We start from the raw sequence: 15,568 nt of genomic DNA, 5'->3' as shown, positions 1-15,568 counted from the left end.
TTTCCCCTTTGAAAACCATAAATTTGTTTTTGAAATCTATGAGCCTGTTTGTTTTGTAAATAAGTTCATTTTATCATTTTTTAGATTAGAGTGGAACTAATTTCTTAAACTCATGCTGGAGTAGAGACTTGCCAGAGGCCACATTAAAAACAAGCAAATACCACCAAATTCCCAATTTAAATAGCAAACTTGAACTGCATTAATATTGGTGCTAAGGCACCTAGAAATTTCACTAAATGCCACATGTCAAGTCATCTGTCTGTTTAGGCCAGCTCAGTAGGACTGTCCCTCTCCTCCTTTACCCTGGAAATAAACTTCTTATTCTGGAGGGTAAGGCATGATGCAATAGCTGTATAGTATACTAATAAGCTGCTTTATAAGGGTAGTGTATTAAAATCTATCTCATCTTTTTTCTCCATCTCCTTCCAGGTTCAACCCAAGCAATTAGAATAACATTAGAAACAAAAATGGCCACAATACAATCCAAAATTTCCATATTTCTGTGATGGCTTCCAAGTGACTATGTCTTTCTGTAACTATCAAACTGGACAGAAAACTTGAGAACAATTAAATCAATGAGAATGTCGTTGACAATGTGTACAATTCAATACAGTATAAAAGGAAATTTAAGTATAAAGTGGTGAAAGAGAAAAAGCAGGAGATTCAGAGTCAGATGGGCAAACCAGACTTTTTGAGTTTTGCACTGCTACCACCAGCTGTGTGACAAGCAAGTCTCTTTTTTTAAAAAACTTTTTACTTTATATTGGCATATAGCCAATTACCAACGTTGTGATAGTTCCAGGTAGATGGCAAAGGGACTCAGCCGTACATACACATGTACCCATTCTCCCCCAAACTCCCCCCCCATCCAGGCTGCCACCTGACGCTGAACAGTTCCCTGTGCCATACAGTAGAACCTTCTTGGTTAAAGTTTCTTAATCTGTCTGAGGCCTCAGTTTTCTCCCTTTTGCAATGAGAATGATAATACCAACCTAACGTTATAAGAATGAAACGTGAAAATACACATAAATTTGATTGACAGCAAATGGCTAACCAAATGTTTAAATACATAGCCAAACCAGTTGTTTATCCAACTGGTAAGGCAGAGCCTATCCACTGAGAGCATTGTGTGCAAAGCAGATGATGGGAATAGGCAGTTCCAAGAGCAGTGGGCTAGGATGGACAACAAGGCATCCTGAAGGATGTGTGATTCCGGTTGAATCCTAATGGAATCAGAGAAGAATTCACATAGGTAGGGAGAGCTGCTGGCATAACAGGAGCTCAAAAATAATTATTGAGTGAATGACTGAATGGAAAGTATAGAGAAACAAAAGAACGAGCTGGAATGTCCATGACACATCCTAGAGATAGTGAGAGGCCTGAGGTTAAAAATTAAAGACGGCCCTTGACTCTGCAGAACTTTTCTTTCAAGGAGTTTTCTCTACAAGTGCCCACAAGAACACTATGGAATTTTCTGGAGATGGGCATTACTGTTCCTCTCACCCTAGAGAGGTCACATGTCTATGAAAGCACACTGGGGCTGGTCTGGCCCCTGGGGCCTGGGCTGTCCCTCTGACCTACCTGTGACCTGCATATTCGGGTGAACACACTTCCTGTAGCCTCAGTGGTACAAGACAGCTCTTGTACCTGCTGACATATTTAGACACATACATTATCTCAACGGCCACTGCTCTCTCTTGATAACCGCCACACCACCTAGATCACTGAAGTCAGCTTCCTTCACAAACCACAGCACAAAATATTCTCATGGGAAAAAAAAGTGCCAAGGCATCTTCTGACTCGGGGTTTGAGTTTTCAAAATGAAGCTTTCAGGTAAGAGTAATGGTCAGAGCGACAGAGGTTTCGTGGCCTGAGGGGGGAAGTACAGGGGTTGGGTCTGAAAACATCAGAGGAGAGACAGAGAGGCAGCAGAAATTAATAGAAAGAACCCTAGCGACTCGGTCTCTAGGTTAGGGCCTGTTGTTAAATCTCTCTGTGATCTTGGGCAAGTCCCTTAAGCTCTCTGGGCGTTCGTTTTGTCATATGACAATCAGTTGTTTGATGGAAGTAACCTCCAAGAATCTTGCAACGCTCACATTCTAGGACTGCAAATGAAAGAGACCCTATTTTCTGTCTGGGCAGAGGTAAGTTAGGCCCAACTCTTCTTTTCTGATGCTCCTTTATCCATTCTCCCCCTCACAACACTTACTGACCTGGGAAAGCAACCAGCCACGTTATTTAGCCAGCCAGTGAATAAAGTGAGGTGGAATAGTAGGTCTGCTTTTTTCTGTTTGTTACTCTCACTGTCCCACAGAGAAGAAAAAGTCACTGTGAGGAGGTTTTCCCTCCCCACTGAGGCTTTAAGTAGGATTGCTTGTCAAGCCCTAGTCACCAAAACACCATCACGAGCCTCACTTTTTTCTAGGTATTGACAGACTGACCTTTGCCAGTGGGACACAAAATAGGATGGCAAGGGTCTGGGCACCTTGTCTAATGAACAAGCAGGAATTGAGGGCACTTAGGCTGAACGAGAGCAGACTCGAGAGAAGCACAATGATGACCACAAGCAGTTGAAAGGTAGGTTTGCTTGCTGTCGCTCCACAGGGCAGAATCGACGGCCACCACAGGAAGCTCCGAGGGAGACAGATGACATCGCCATTGGAAGAAGGGCTCGCCCACAGTAAGATCAGCCAAAGGCATCTCACAGGGGTAGTGACTTCCCTGACTCAGGAAATGTTCTTGACCCAAAGGCTTTTGCCCATCTGCCAGAAGACCTCATACACTCAGCAGGGCAAGGGATCAAGGCCGACATTCTGAAGTTCTACCTTAGAACTGACACTGAAGCTCTGCAAATGCTGTTTGCCTTACTTTCTAGCTGTTTCGTGTGTGTGCGTGTGTTTTTAACTTGCCTGAGTTCAAACCACAGTTGAATCTTGTGCTTTGACTGTGCTTATTGCTTTTTCCATCGAGAGGGCAGGGACTTGCAAGCTTTTGCTTTAAAGTTTCCCCTAATTTTCATCTCCTCTCCCAATCAGAAGTCTTTACGGGTAGTTAAAGGTTTTGCAAAGTCAACTATCCTTTTACAAAGTAGAAAAATACCATTGCTAGTTTCTGTTTCTCTGATCAGGCTATTATAGAGAGGGGCCCACCCTTCTTGTGCTGTACAGAGAAGAATAAAATGCAGTCACTGCAAGTACGTAGCAGCTGGGTGGACATCACACAGGGCAGTGGCAGGGGCTCAGAACAAACTCCAGAGCATCCTGGAAGACAGGACAGCTGACTGCAGATGTTCTTACTCTGGTTTCCAGTTTTTGTGCCCAATTACAGAGTCCATGGCTCAGATTTCCTTTCTTAAGTTGTTCTCTAATTTGCACCTAAGACATTCCTCTTCAAGAAATCATTACATTTGACATGGCCATACTGTGTATAAACAGTAACAACCCAGCTCTCCAATCCAAGGGCACTATTAATATCTTGTTAAAGTTTGAACTGTTCATGCATTGCAATGTTATGCAGCCTGAAAAAAGAATTATTTGAAATCCATGAAGAAACGTGTGCTGGAAACTCAGGCTCTCTGGACCCCATCCCTGTCTTCTGGTAACCTCAATTCTTACAAAAGAGCATACAACCAAAGAATTCAAAACAGGACCCTCTCCCCACAGTGTTCCTGAGTTATCACCTAACATTCCCCACAATCTGACAGTTGAAGAGATCTCTCCCACCTTTGAGGAAAGCTGAAGAACTTTTACTGATAACCTCAACGTTGCAGACCAAAGCCAAAGCACCCCCCACTCCCATCTCCCTGCAGAAAACAGTGCCTAGAAATACATGTGCAGGGGCCCTGGACCACTCACATCCCCCCACTGGGCCTGATGCCCACCCCCCATACAGTGATCCTAAGGGGTCTTCCCAGAAGGAGCCACATAGGCATTTCTAGTCCCTTAAATCCTAAACCCCTAGACACTAACTTTTATTCACTTGGTTGATTAATCACATTAATTTCATTGGAGTTGTTGAACATTTCATAACAGGGGAAAGTCATCGTATGGTGGCCAAACGGACCATGGAGCCCAATGTTTGCCCTCTGGTATCCATCCTGCCTCCACTTGGCTTAGGATCCGTCCTTTCCCAAACTCCAGTTAACGCTGGCCCTGCCTCTGCGAGTCATACTCTGCCAATCTTGTCTTTGATCCGGCTCTCATTTGCCCCATTTCCTTCACTGGACAGAAAGCTCCCGCTGGCAGGGCCTGGAACCCAGGCCCAGGGAATCTAGCACAGGCTGGGGACCCATAGTGTGTGCTCCCCAGGGACTTGTGGAATTAAACTCCAAACAGAGGCATTCCCAAACAGCCTAAGTAGCCCTTAATAATCCAATAGGAATGCCATTCATAAGCTTATCTGTAACACACAAATCAAGTAATTTGTCATACAAATCCTTCAAGGTATTAGCTTCTAGAATGTGGCTGGCAGCCATAGCCCCCTTTGCCAGAATCATCTATGAATAACTGAATAAATCCTCTAACCACAGAGGAATGTTAAAGGTTTAAGTAACAGAGGATAACATGCATCACGTGTGTCAGAAAGCACCAAGGCATCACGGGCCCCTCCTCTTCTCTCCCCAGCGCCTGGACACTCATGAACCCAGAGGCACAGCCCTCCTGAAGCCCACTCTGTGTACCCAGCTCACTCCAGCGTATCCAGTCCTGCTTCTCTCACTGAGTCTCCCTCAGTCCCCTTCCTCCAATGGTCCTATTTGGTTTATTTTTTCTGTTTATGCATTTCTCAGACAATAGGGGTGAGCCTTTCCCAGTCACCTAACTTCCAGCCAGTGACCCTCTAAAGAGGAGGCACTACACTTAGTCTGCACTAATTAAAGCGGGACAGTCTAAGATGTCCTAAATTCAGGTTGTCCAGGACTCCAGGGAAAGCACCCCATCTTACACTGGAGCCTCAGCCTCAGCTCTGAAAGCCCGTTCTTGGGGCAGGAGCAAAGCCCCAGGAAACACAGGAGTTCCCAGTCACCCAGCTGACTCAGTGTGCTGACTCTGCCCCTCCCACGTGTCTTGCAGGAGCCCTTCCAACACAAAGCACTTGTGAATTCCCACAGCCGAGAGCCTGCGATAGCGCTCTCTTAATCCCTGCACACACTCAGAAGCTTGGAGTCCAAAACAGGAAGGGAACTCCAGTGGTTTCAAGTTTTATATATCCATACACTCAGTCCTTGGGGAGGATAGACCTTTCCCCTCAAGCACTTGGCATTCATGGAAAGGAAGCTTCCTTTTCATAAAACTTTTAAAATATTTTAATTATAGAAAACATGTGCAAAATTTCTCACAGGCACACACACAGGCACATGAACACAGAAGCGTGCATGCCTGCTTGAAAAACAGGAAAGAAAGTCAGCCTAGTGAAAATCAGTATGTGGTAAAAAACATGATTCTAACCTAGTTAGAGCACATTTAAATTCAGTTTAGTACTTGAATTATTCATTTGAGTCAAAAGAAGATACTTTGTATCTTTCAAAGAATTTTTTCCATTTCATCTAAATTGTCAATTTACTGACATAAAGTGTTTATAATATTTCCTTAGTACTCTTCAAAGTGACATCACCTCTCATTCCCAACATTGGAATCATCTGTACTATTTTTCCTGATAAGCCTGACAAGGGGTTTATCATTTCTCGTGATCTTCTCACAGAACCAGCTTTTGATATTTTTACATTTATGGAGTCTGAGTATATTTACTTTTTCACTGATTTCTTCCTTGGTCTCTACAACTCCCCTTTTCTGCCTACATTTTGGGTTTTATTTGCCCTTCTTATTCTGCTTTCTTAATGTGAAAGTCCTCTGTGCTATCACTGTCGTACATTTTAATTCTACAAGCTACAAAACACATCATTATTTTTGCTTTAAAATTCTACTATCTTTTAAAGATATTTAAATAATAAGGAAAAAAGCCTATACATTTACCCACATAGTTACTACTATCTCTGGTGCTCTTTATTTCTCACATTGATCCAGGATAATGTCTAATATAATCTTCCTTCTACTTAAGAACTTCCTTTAACATTTCTTGTCGTGCAGGTCTGCTGGTAATGAATTTTTTTAGGCTTTTTTAGGTCTGATAAAATATTTCACAGTGAAGGATATATCACTGGGTAAAGAATTCTAGGTCAGTATTTTTTTTTTAATTTCAGAACTTTAAAGATATTGTTCCACTGTCATCTCACTTACATTGTTTCCAGTGAAAATCCTGTTGTCACTCTTACCTTTGTTCCTCTGTCCTTTTCCCCTGGTTGCTCGGGTGGTTTTCTCTTTGCTGTAGGTAGTAAGCAATTTGATTACCATGTGCATTGATTTACTGTTCATGTTTTTTTGCACTATACTAAGTGCATGTATAACTCACTCTTGAAGTTGTCCCACAGTTCACTGATTCTCTCCTTTTCTCCTTTCCAGTCTTTTGGCCCTCTGTTTCATTTTGAAGTTTCCATTATTGTCTCAAGTTCATTCATTTTTTTCATCAACAATTTATAACCTGCCATTAATTCCATCCAGTGTATTTTTCGCCTTAGACATTACAGTTTTTACCTCTAGTAGTTCAATCCAAGTCTTTTCTGATTATTTTCCATGTGTCTACTTAGTATGTTCCACCTTTTATGTAGCTTTTTAACATACTGGATATTGTTACAGTAAATGTTTTAACTTTTGTTCACAAGGTCTATCATCCGTATCATTTTTTGTCAGTTTCAATTGATTGATCTTACCAGTTATGCGCTGTATTTTCACTTGTCTCCTTTGCACACCTAGAAAATTTTGATTGGATGCCAGGCATTGTGAATACTATCTTGCTGGGTACTGAATATTTTGTATTCTTACAAAAATTTTCAAGCTTTGTTCTAAGATGGAGTTACTTGGAAACATTTGTTCATTCAGGCCTTTCTAGTTGGCCACCAGGACTAAGCACTATGCTCGACTACATGTGATGTCTGTGACTATCTGATCCTCTAAACCTTCAGGTGGTTCTTTCCCAGGCCTCAGGGAGTTTCCTCACATGCATGCATTGATCAATACTCAGCATATTTGAGGGGGACCCTCTATAGATCTCTGGAACTGTGTGCAGTTGTCTTCTGGTTACTGTTCCGAAAAGTCTAGCCATCTTGGCCTCCCTAGACTTCAGTTCTATCTCAACTCAAGACTGGCAGTTTCTAGGTTCCCCTTCCATAATCCACAGCCTGAAATTTTTCCCCAGGCAGTAAGCTGAAGAAATTATAGGATTTACTCATTTATCAGTCCTTCAAGGATTACTGTTCTTTGTTGCCTGATATCCAAAGTCTTGAGAGGTATAGTTTCGTGTATTTTGTCTGGGTTTTTTGTTTCTTTGTTTTTTCAGGAATTTCAGTCAGGAGGATCAATCTAGTTCCTGTTATTCCATATTGGGCAGAAGTGGCAGTCAGGACTGTGGGTCATTTTACTCTCTGCTCTAGTGGAAGCCATGCCAGAGTGAAAAATGCAGGGGATAAAAAGGAGGTTTATTGGCTCATAAATCAGATGATAAAATTCAAAGAGGTTATAAAATTATTTTGCAAGGGCATAAAGAGCCAGGAGCAAAATTCATTCAAACATGTCAAGTAAGTCTAAAAATGCAAACTTTAACAGAATGACTGGCAGAGTTTGCTGTAACCTTGGCAAAGTAATAAACTGTCACAAAAATTAGGCAATGTGTAACTTGCTACTAGATGTAGAGGTATGGGCTTACAGTGCCCAGCTGGAAGTCAGGGAACAGAATTGTGTTCCAGGATTATGGGCAAGAATCAAGCCCCGTGGCCTGGCCAGGGTTTTCTCTGATTGATGAGAAACTTGTGTCAGAAGCCCTGAATCACTCAAATTAAAATAATACAACAATAATACTATTGGATAAGTGCCTTTCCAACACTGTGTGTGCTTAGTCACTCAGTCATGTCCAACTCTTTGCAACCCCATGGCCTGTAGCCCTCCAGGCCCCTCTGTATTCAAAAGAATACTGGAGTAAGTTGCCATGCCCTCCTCCAAGGGATCTTCCCAACCCTAACATTAGGAGATTAAAAATTAAGTATAGGGACTTCCCTGATAGTCCTGTGGTTAAGACTCTGCGATTCCACTGCATGGGGCACGGGTTCAATCCCTAGTTGGGGAATTAAGATCCTGCAAGCTGTGAAGCACAGCCAAAAAATAATAATTTTTTTAAATAAATAAATGCACGGTTTTACTGAAATCCTAGCTCATTTCAAATTTATAATAATAGTACTCTTAGAAAGCAGGTAGTGCGTATAACCCCCATTTAGGAATGGAAAACATACAAGAGGTTAAATTACCTTCCTAGGTCACACAAGTCAGAAAAGATCTAGAACAGTCTCTCAGTCCTAGAGGTTTCTGAGAGGTCCTCTGAACCTCCTGTGGAGGCCGGCTTTGCCAGGGACACAGAAGTCAAAGGTGGCCCTCGGGGCATTTACAATCTGTTTGGCAAGACAAAGGGTAAGAAATATGGAAAGCTTGTGGTCATCCCCTAACACTAATTTTGGAGGCAAAGGAATTCAAGTGGGTGAAAGTTTGTCCCTTTCCAAAATAAACACATCCTCTGCCTGGGCCCAGAAGATCTGACTCCAGGAGAATTAAGTGACATCATTCCCCTTGTAACATTTGGATCCATACAGGTGATCCAGAATCTCAAGGCTTGGGTTGATCTGAATGTGGAAAATGGTTCAAATGTGCACAAGTAGATGGCCTGGGAAAGAATCGACTTTCGTGGTCATCTCAGACTCCTTGCTGCCAGGGTGCTCTGGTCACCAGGATTTCTCAAGGTCCAAAGCTGGCCAGCAGCTGCCATGACCACAGCAGCACCATGTGTGCCCAGGTCCCATCATAGGTTCAAACCCTGGCCAGGGAATTAAGATCCCACATGCCGAGTGGCATAGCCAAAAAAAAAAAATTTTAATAATTAAATATGCACTGTGTTTCAGTCAGTTCAATCACTCAGTCATGTACAACTGTTTGAGACCCTATGAATTGTAGCACGCCAGGCCTCCCTGTCCATCACCAACTCCCGGAGTTCACTCAAACTCACTTCCATCGAGTCAGTGATGCCATCCAGCCATCTCATCCTCTGTCGTCCCCTTCTCCTCCTGCCCCCAATCCCTCCCAGCATCAGAGTCTTTTCCAATGAGTCAACTCTTCGCATGAGGTGGCCAAAGTACTGGAGTTTCAGCTTTAGCATCAGTCCTTCCAAAGAACACCCAGGACCAATCTCCTTTAGAATGGACTGGTTGGATCTCCTTGCAGTCCAAGGCACTCTCAAGAGTCTTCTCCAACACCACAGTTCAAAAGCATCAATTCTTCGGTGTTCAGCTTTCTTCACAGTCCAACTCTGACATCCATACATGACCACAGGAAAAACCATAGCCTTGACTAGACGGACCTTTGTTGGCAAAGTAATGTCTCTGCTTTTGAATATGCTATCTAGGTTGGTCATAACTTTCCTTCTAAGGAGTAAAGTTGCACCCAATTCTTTGAGACCCCATGGAGGTCTCACCAGAGGAGAGACCCCACCAGGCTCCTCTGTCCATGGAACTCTCCAGGCAAGAATACTAGAGTGGGTTGCCATGCCCTCCTCCGGGGACCTTCCCAACCCAGGGATGGAACCCAGGTCTCCCACACTGCAGGTGGATTCTTTACCATCTGAGCCCCCTGGGAAGCCCAAAAATATAGGAGTGGGTAGCCTATCCCTTCTCCAGGGGAACTTCCCAACCCAGGAATTGAACCAGGGTCTCTGGCATTGCAGTTGGATTCTTTAAGGTAACATACAAGCCCAAGAATACTGGAGTAGGTAGTCTATCCCTTCTCCAGGGAAATTTCCAACCTAGGAATCAAACTGGGGTACCCTGCATTGCAGGTGGATTCTTTACCAGCTGAGCTACCAGGGAAACTCAAAATTAAGTAAGTATAGAAATAAATAAATCGATACTAAAGGTAAAATGTTACATTGAGAAAAAAGATGTATTAGTCTAAGTCCATATAATGTTTAAGCCCATATATTCAAGTCCATATAATGTTTAAGAGGATTTACATATTACAGTATCTAGCAAATTAGACTTGTGATTCTAATTTATAATGTGTATTACTTTTAGACTAATGATTTTAATTTGAAAATTCTAAAATGCATTAGGTTTATAAAGAATATCAGGAATTTTTTTTAAAATAATATCAGAAATGACCTTATTTATATGTTTAATTTCACATATTTTAAAAATTACAAAATACCTTAGAAGATAGTGTTGATTAGTTGGATAGTTGAAGCACTTAATAGAATTTGAATTTTCAAGGCAGTTTGAATATTTTAGAGGATGTTATATGGGCCCCCTTCAACATGATTCTAAATATCTGCTAGACTAATTATGAAATTTGCAGGTTAAACTTAAAAGCCCAGGGGAAAACTAGTGTTTTCGGTCTAAACTGTAAATGTAAATTTTGAAATGAAAGTAAACCCTGAAGAATCTTGTGTGTTAATGCTCCCTCCTTCCTCCAGAATAACAAAAAACAGATACCACAAACCCCAGCCCTCCTAAAGCACAGTGTGAAAACTCTTGCTGCAAGCTGGGGGCAGACACTGAAGGGTTTTCATAAGGCTAAAGACAACTGACCCTTATTGGACACTAACTCTGTACTAGGTACTGCTCTTTAACTGATCTGCTCACTGAACTGTCACCATAACCCTCTGAAGTAGGGATTATTTTTAGTCCTAGTTTTACCAGTGAGGCAACTAAGGTTCACAGCCAGGAAGTGGTACAGCTGGGGTTCAAATCAGGCCTCTTAATACAGCGACTGTGCCTTCCAGAACTGTGCCAAGTGCAGTAGGATCCCGTTAGGTTTGGTTTTATTTGCCTCTTGTTTTCAAAGAGTATTCCAGCAATAATACAGAGGATGGGCCAGCAGGAAGACAGTCTGGGACACCAGCTGAGAAACGGCTGCCCCCATCCAACTGATGGGTAACAAATACCTGAGTTATGGCTGTATTCCTGGAGTTGGAGAAGAGAGGACAGAATTAAAGCAAAGTTGGGAGAGGTACGCTGAGCTTGAGAAAGAACCAACAGGCTAGGCTACTGCAAGGAGCTGGGCAGGGGAACTGGGGAGGGGAGCAGGAGACAGGGTAGAGAGGAGGAGAGAAGGATTGAATCTAAGTGTCTGTGGAACAGTCAGGAAACTGCTGGGCATGTGGGTCCAAAGGTTGTTAGGACAAAGACAGGGGCTAAAACTTGAGGAGGCCAAACATCCGTTAGTATGCATAGCGATATGAAAAGAATATGGCAAATCTAACTCAACTCATAACTAGTTTTTGGCGAAAGTTATGGTTTTGTTTGCTAATTTAATCAAATGAAATTATTATGCATCATTTTATTGCCCCCTTGAATGGAGTCACTCAACTTGCTTTTCCTGGCGGACATGAAAACCCAAGTCGCTAAGGGCTATCGTGGTGGGAAATAAAACTGCCTTTTACAACCATTCTAAGGAGAAAACTAGGTATCCAACTGCATCAGAAAAACAGCAAAACAGCATTCCCCAAACCGACTATGGCCATTGTCTGTGCCAAGGGTAAAAGGATACTAGAGTATTAAGCATGGGTACCTGCCTTCAGGGGGCAACCAAACTCCTCTGCCCCCAGAATTCAAACACATGCTACCACTAGGGAGCTAAGTGGGTCAGTCCAATACTTAATGCATCTGTAGTATCTTTCACAATTTAGGATCTGGTCTTGCCTTAAAGTTGCCAGGTTCTAGAAACTTTGTTATTTCTTTTATTCACTTGGATCATCAAAGGGGTAAAACACCTAATCATTTTTCCATTGTTTGAGCAGAACCCATTACGGTCGCAGGGAAGTGGTAATCGAGTTTATCAAATGAAATTACCTCCACTCAGCCCACCTCCTCTTCAGCTTGCCTTTCTCAATCAGGAATAACCAACACCACCTTTCACACAGGACACTTGCATATTTGAATGGCTTCCCAGGAGTCTTTGAGTGGCATATAATTACACTTAATTTAATTTTTTTGTCATTAGTCCTAGAGGCTTTGATCCAGTCTGTATTATTCTGATATAAGGAAAATAAAGCCCCACCTTAAATTAAATATTTTCCTTTGAGTAGTTTGCTGTTCATTGTACAGCTGATCTTCTGGTAGAGTTTTCAGTTTCCAGCAGCCACTTCTGGGCTTGGCATCTTTTCCAGTTCCTTGTGTTTCCCCATCAGTTGTCAGGTCACCAGGAGCCTGAGCACACTTGGGTTTCAGAGACACTTCCAGACACAAGGTCCCAGGAGGTGACGCACACGGGAATCTCGTATCTCTTGTATCTTCCACGTGAGGCCAGCCATCCTGACCTTGAGTTTAGGGCATGGGGTTTTTGTGTTGAAAACACACTGATGGACAGAAAATGAAGCATTTTCGGATTTGTTTCAAGTAACACAAACAACACCAGTCACAATCTGGCCAATTTTCCATTTCTAAATGAACATTTAAGTACCTCCAATATGAGAATACATCATACCTTCCCTCAAGGGTCTAACACCATTGAAAAAGAAGAAGACTGAAAAAGGTCAGCAGTAGGAGGCAGCCAAATGAAGTACAGGCTATCACAGAGGTACAAAAAATATACAGAGGACTCTCAGAAAGAGGAGTGAACTTACCAGGCCATTCTCGTTCAGCTTTTGGGAAAAATCTCCCTTCTTTGCGGCTAAGCCAACCGTCTCATTGTCCCCAACTGCCTATTATCATGATTCTCTAGGAGCTGCCTGAATTCTCCCCAACTTAGACTGACTGTGTGGATCACAATAAACTGTGGAAAATTCTGAAAGAGATGGGAATACCAGACCACCTGACCTGCCTCTTGAGAAATCTATATGCAGGTCAGGAAGCAACAGTTAAAACTGGACATGGAACAACAGACTGGTTCCAAATAGGAAAAGGAATACGTCAAGGCTGTATATTGTCACCCTACTTATTTAACTTATATGCAGAGTACATCATGAGAAACGCTGGGCTGGAGGAAGTACAAGCGGGAATCAAGATGGCTGGGAGAAATATCAATAACCTCAGATATGCAGATGACACTACCATTATGGCAGAAAGTGAAGAGGAACTAAAAAGAGGAGACTGAAAAAGTTGGCTTAAAGCTCAACATTCAGAAAACTAAGATCATGACATCTGGTCCCATCACTTCATGGGAAATAGATGGGGAAACAGTGGAAACAGTGGCAGACTTTATTTTTAGGGGCTCCAAAATCACTGCAGATGGTGATTGCAGCCATGAAATTAAAAGACGCTTACTCCTTGGATGGAAAGTTATGACCAACCTAGATAGCATATTGAAGAGCAGAGACATTACTTTGCCAACAAAGGTCCATCTAGTCAAGGCTATGGTTTTTCCAGTGGTCATGTATGGATGTGAGAGTTGGACTGTGAAGAAAGCTGAGCACCAAAGAATTGATGCTTTTGAACTGTGGTGTTGGAGAAGACTCTTGAGAGTGCCTTGGACTGCAAGGAGATCCAACCAGTCCATTCTAAAGGAGATTGGTCCTGGGTGTTCTTTGGAAGGAATGATGCTAAAGCTGAAACTCCAGTACTTTGGCCACCTCATGGGAAGAGTTGACTCATTGGAAAAGACTCTGATGCTGGGAGGGATTGGGGGCAGAAGGAGAAGGGGACGACAGAGGATGAGATGGCTGGATGGCATCACGGACTCGATGGACGTGAGTTTGAGTGAACTGCAGGAAGTGGTGATGGACAGGGAGGCCTGGCGTGCTGCAATTCATGGGGTCGCAAAGAGTCGGACATGACTGAGTGACTGAACTGAGATCGAGAAGTTGCTCATCCAGACCCACTGATCTCCTTTTCACCTTAATTCCTGGCATCATCTTGGGAATTTTGCATCCACGCAAATAGCTAGCAACCCAGTCTCCAGGTCCTTCACATTCTCAGCTCCAGGGACCTTCACCTCCTTTCCATACTGGGCTGCCCATCCCCTTGGTCCCACCTCCTATATTACAACCACCCAAAACCACTTCATCCTTACAGTCTTAACCTTAATAATCCACTCTCACCTCTTTGATTTCTCTAGCTCTCACTCAGGTCCTCCCACTACACCTACTGTCTGACCTCATCTTGACCTCTGAGCTCCTAACTCTACCTGGCTCTCCACTTCTGTCAGCAGCTCCTGACCTCCCTTCCTTCCCCATCTACATAGTTTTGCTTCCATTGTTCTCTCACTCCAGCGCTATCATCTGCTTGTCTTTCTATCACATAAACTCCTAAACCTGGGTTAACCTATATCTCTGCCTTCTTTACCATGGCTACTTTCAGGACTGCTAGAGAGGAGCTCACTGCAATGAAGAACTGTGCTCCACAGATTCCCAGCATCAGCTGCACCCTCACCACTTGCAGCCACTCAACTTCTCCCACTCCCCTCAGGGTTTCTGTGTTTTTCCTCAGCTTCCATCCTCAGTTCCCTTCTCTTTTCAGTTTTTAGTCACTCAGTCGTGTCCGACTCTTTGTGACCCCATGAATCACAGCATGCCAGGCCTCCCTGTCCATCACCAATTCCAGGAGTTCACCCAAACTCATGTCCATTGAGTCAGTGATGCCATTCAGCCATCTCATCCTCTGTCATCCCCTTCTCCTCCTGCATCCAATCCCTCACAGCATCAGAGTCTTTTCCAATGAGTCAACTCTTCCCATGAGGTGGCCAAAGTACTGGAGTTTCAGCTTCAGCATCATTCCCTCCAAAGAAATCCCAGGGCTGATCTCTTTTAGAATGGACTGGTTGGATCTCCTTGCAGTCCAAGGCACTCTCAAGAGTCTTCTCCAACACCACAGTTCAAAAGCATCAATTCTTTGGCGCTCAGCTTTCTTCACAGTCCAACTCTCACATCCATACATGACCAGTGGAAAAACCATAGCCTTGACTAGACAGACCTTTGTTGGCAAAGAAGCCAGGCTTCAGCAATACGTGAACCGTGAACTTCCAGATGTTCCAGCTGGTTTTAGAAAAAGCAGAGGAACCAGAGATCAAATTGCCAGCATCTGCTGGATCATCAAAAAAGCAAGAGAGTTCCAGAAAAACATCTATTTCTGCTTTATTGACTATGCCAAAGCCTTTGACTATGTGGGTCACAATAAACTGTGGAAAATTCTTAAAGAGATGGGAATACAGACCACCTGACCTGCCTTTGAGAAACCTATATGCAGGTCAGGAAGCAACGGTTAGAACTGGACATCAAACAACAGACTGGTTCCAAACAGGAAAAGGAGTACATCAAAGCTGTATATTGTCACCCTGCTTATTTAACTTATATGCAGAATACATCATGAGAAACGCTGGGCTGGAAGAAGCACAAGCTGGAATCAAGATTGCCGGGAGAAATATCAAAAACCTCAGATATGCAGAACCTTCTCTTTTAGTTGACCCTAATTCTTATCTCAGAGAGATATAAATTGAAATCTCTCAACTTTTTGCCCCTCCCCTGCCACTACCCAGAAAACTGTCTAGGT

At 43.1% G+C, this 15,568-nt stretch overlaps 1 long non-coding RNA gene across 1 annotated transcript in view; it reads right to left on the bottom strand.

Annotated features, from left to right (window-relative positions):
- LOC132659410 (uncharacterized) overlaps positions 1–15,568 on the bottom strand; it is a 37,137-nt gene that overhangs the window by 14,611 nt on the left and 6,958 nt on the right. The gene's annotated exons all lie outside the window — the stretch shown is intronic.

The sequence above is a fragment of the Ovis aries genome, chromosome 3 (genome assembly GCF_016772045.2).
Source record: "Ovis aries strain OAR_USU_Benz2616 breed Rambouillet chromosome 3, ARS-UI_Ramb_v3.0, whole genome shotgun sequence".
In the NCBI taxonomy this organism is placed as follows: domain Eukaryota; kingdom Metazoa; phylum Chordata; class Mammalia; order Artiodactyla; family Bovidae; genus Ovis; species Ovis aries.
The sequence above is the reverse complement of the archived record's forward strand: the minus strand, read 5'-3'. Positions and strand labels throughout refer to the sequence as shown.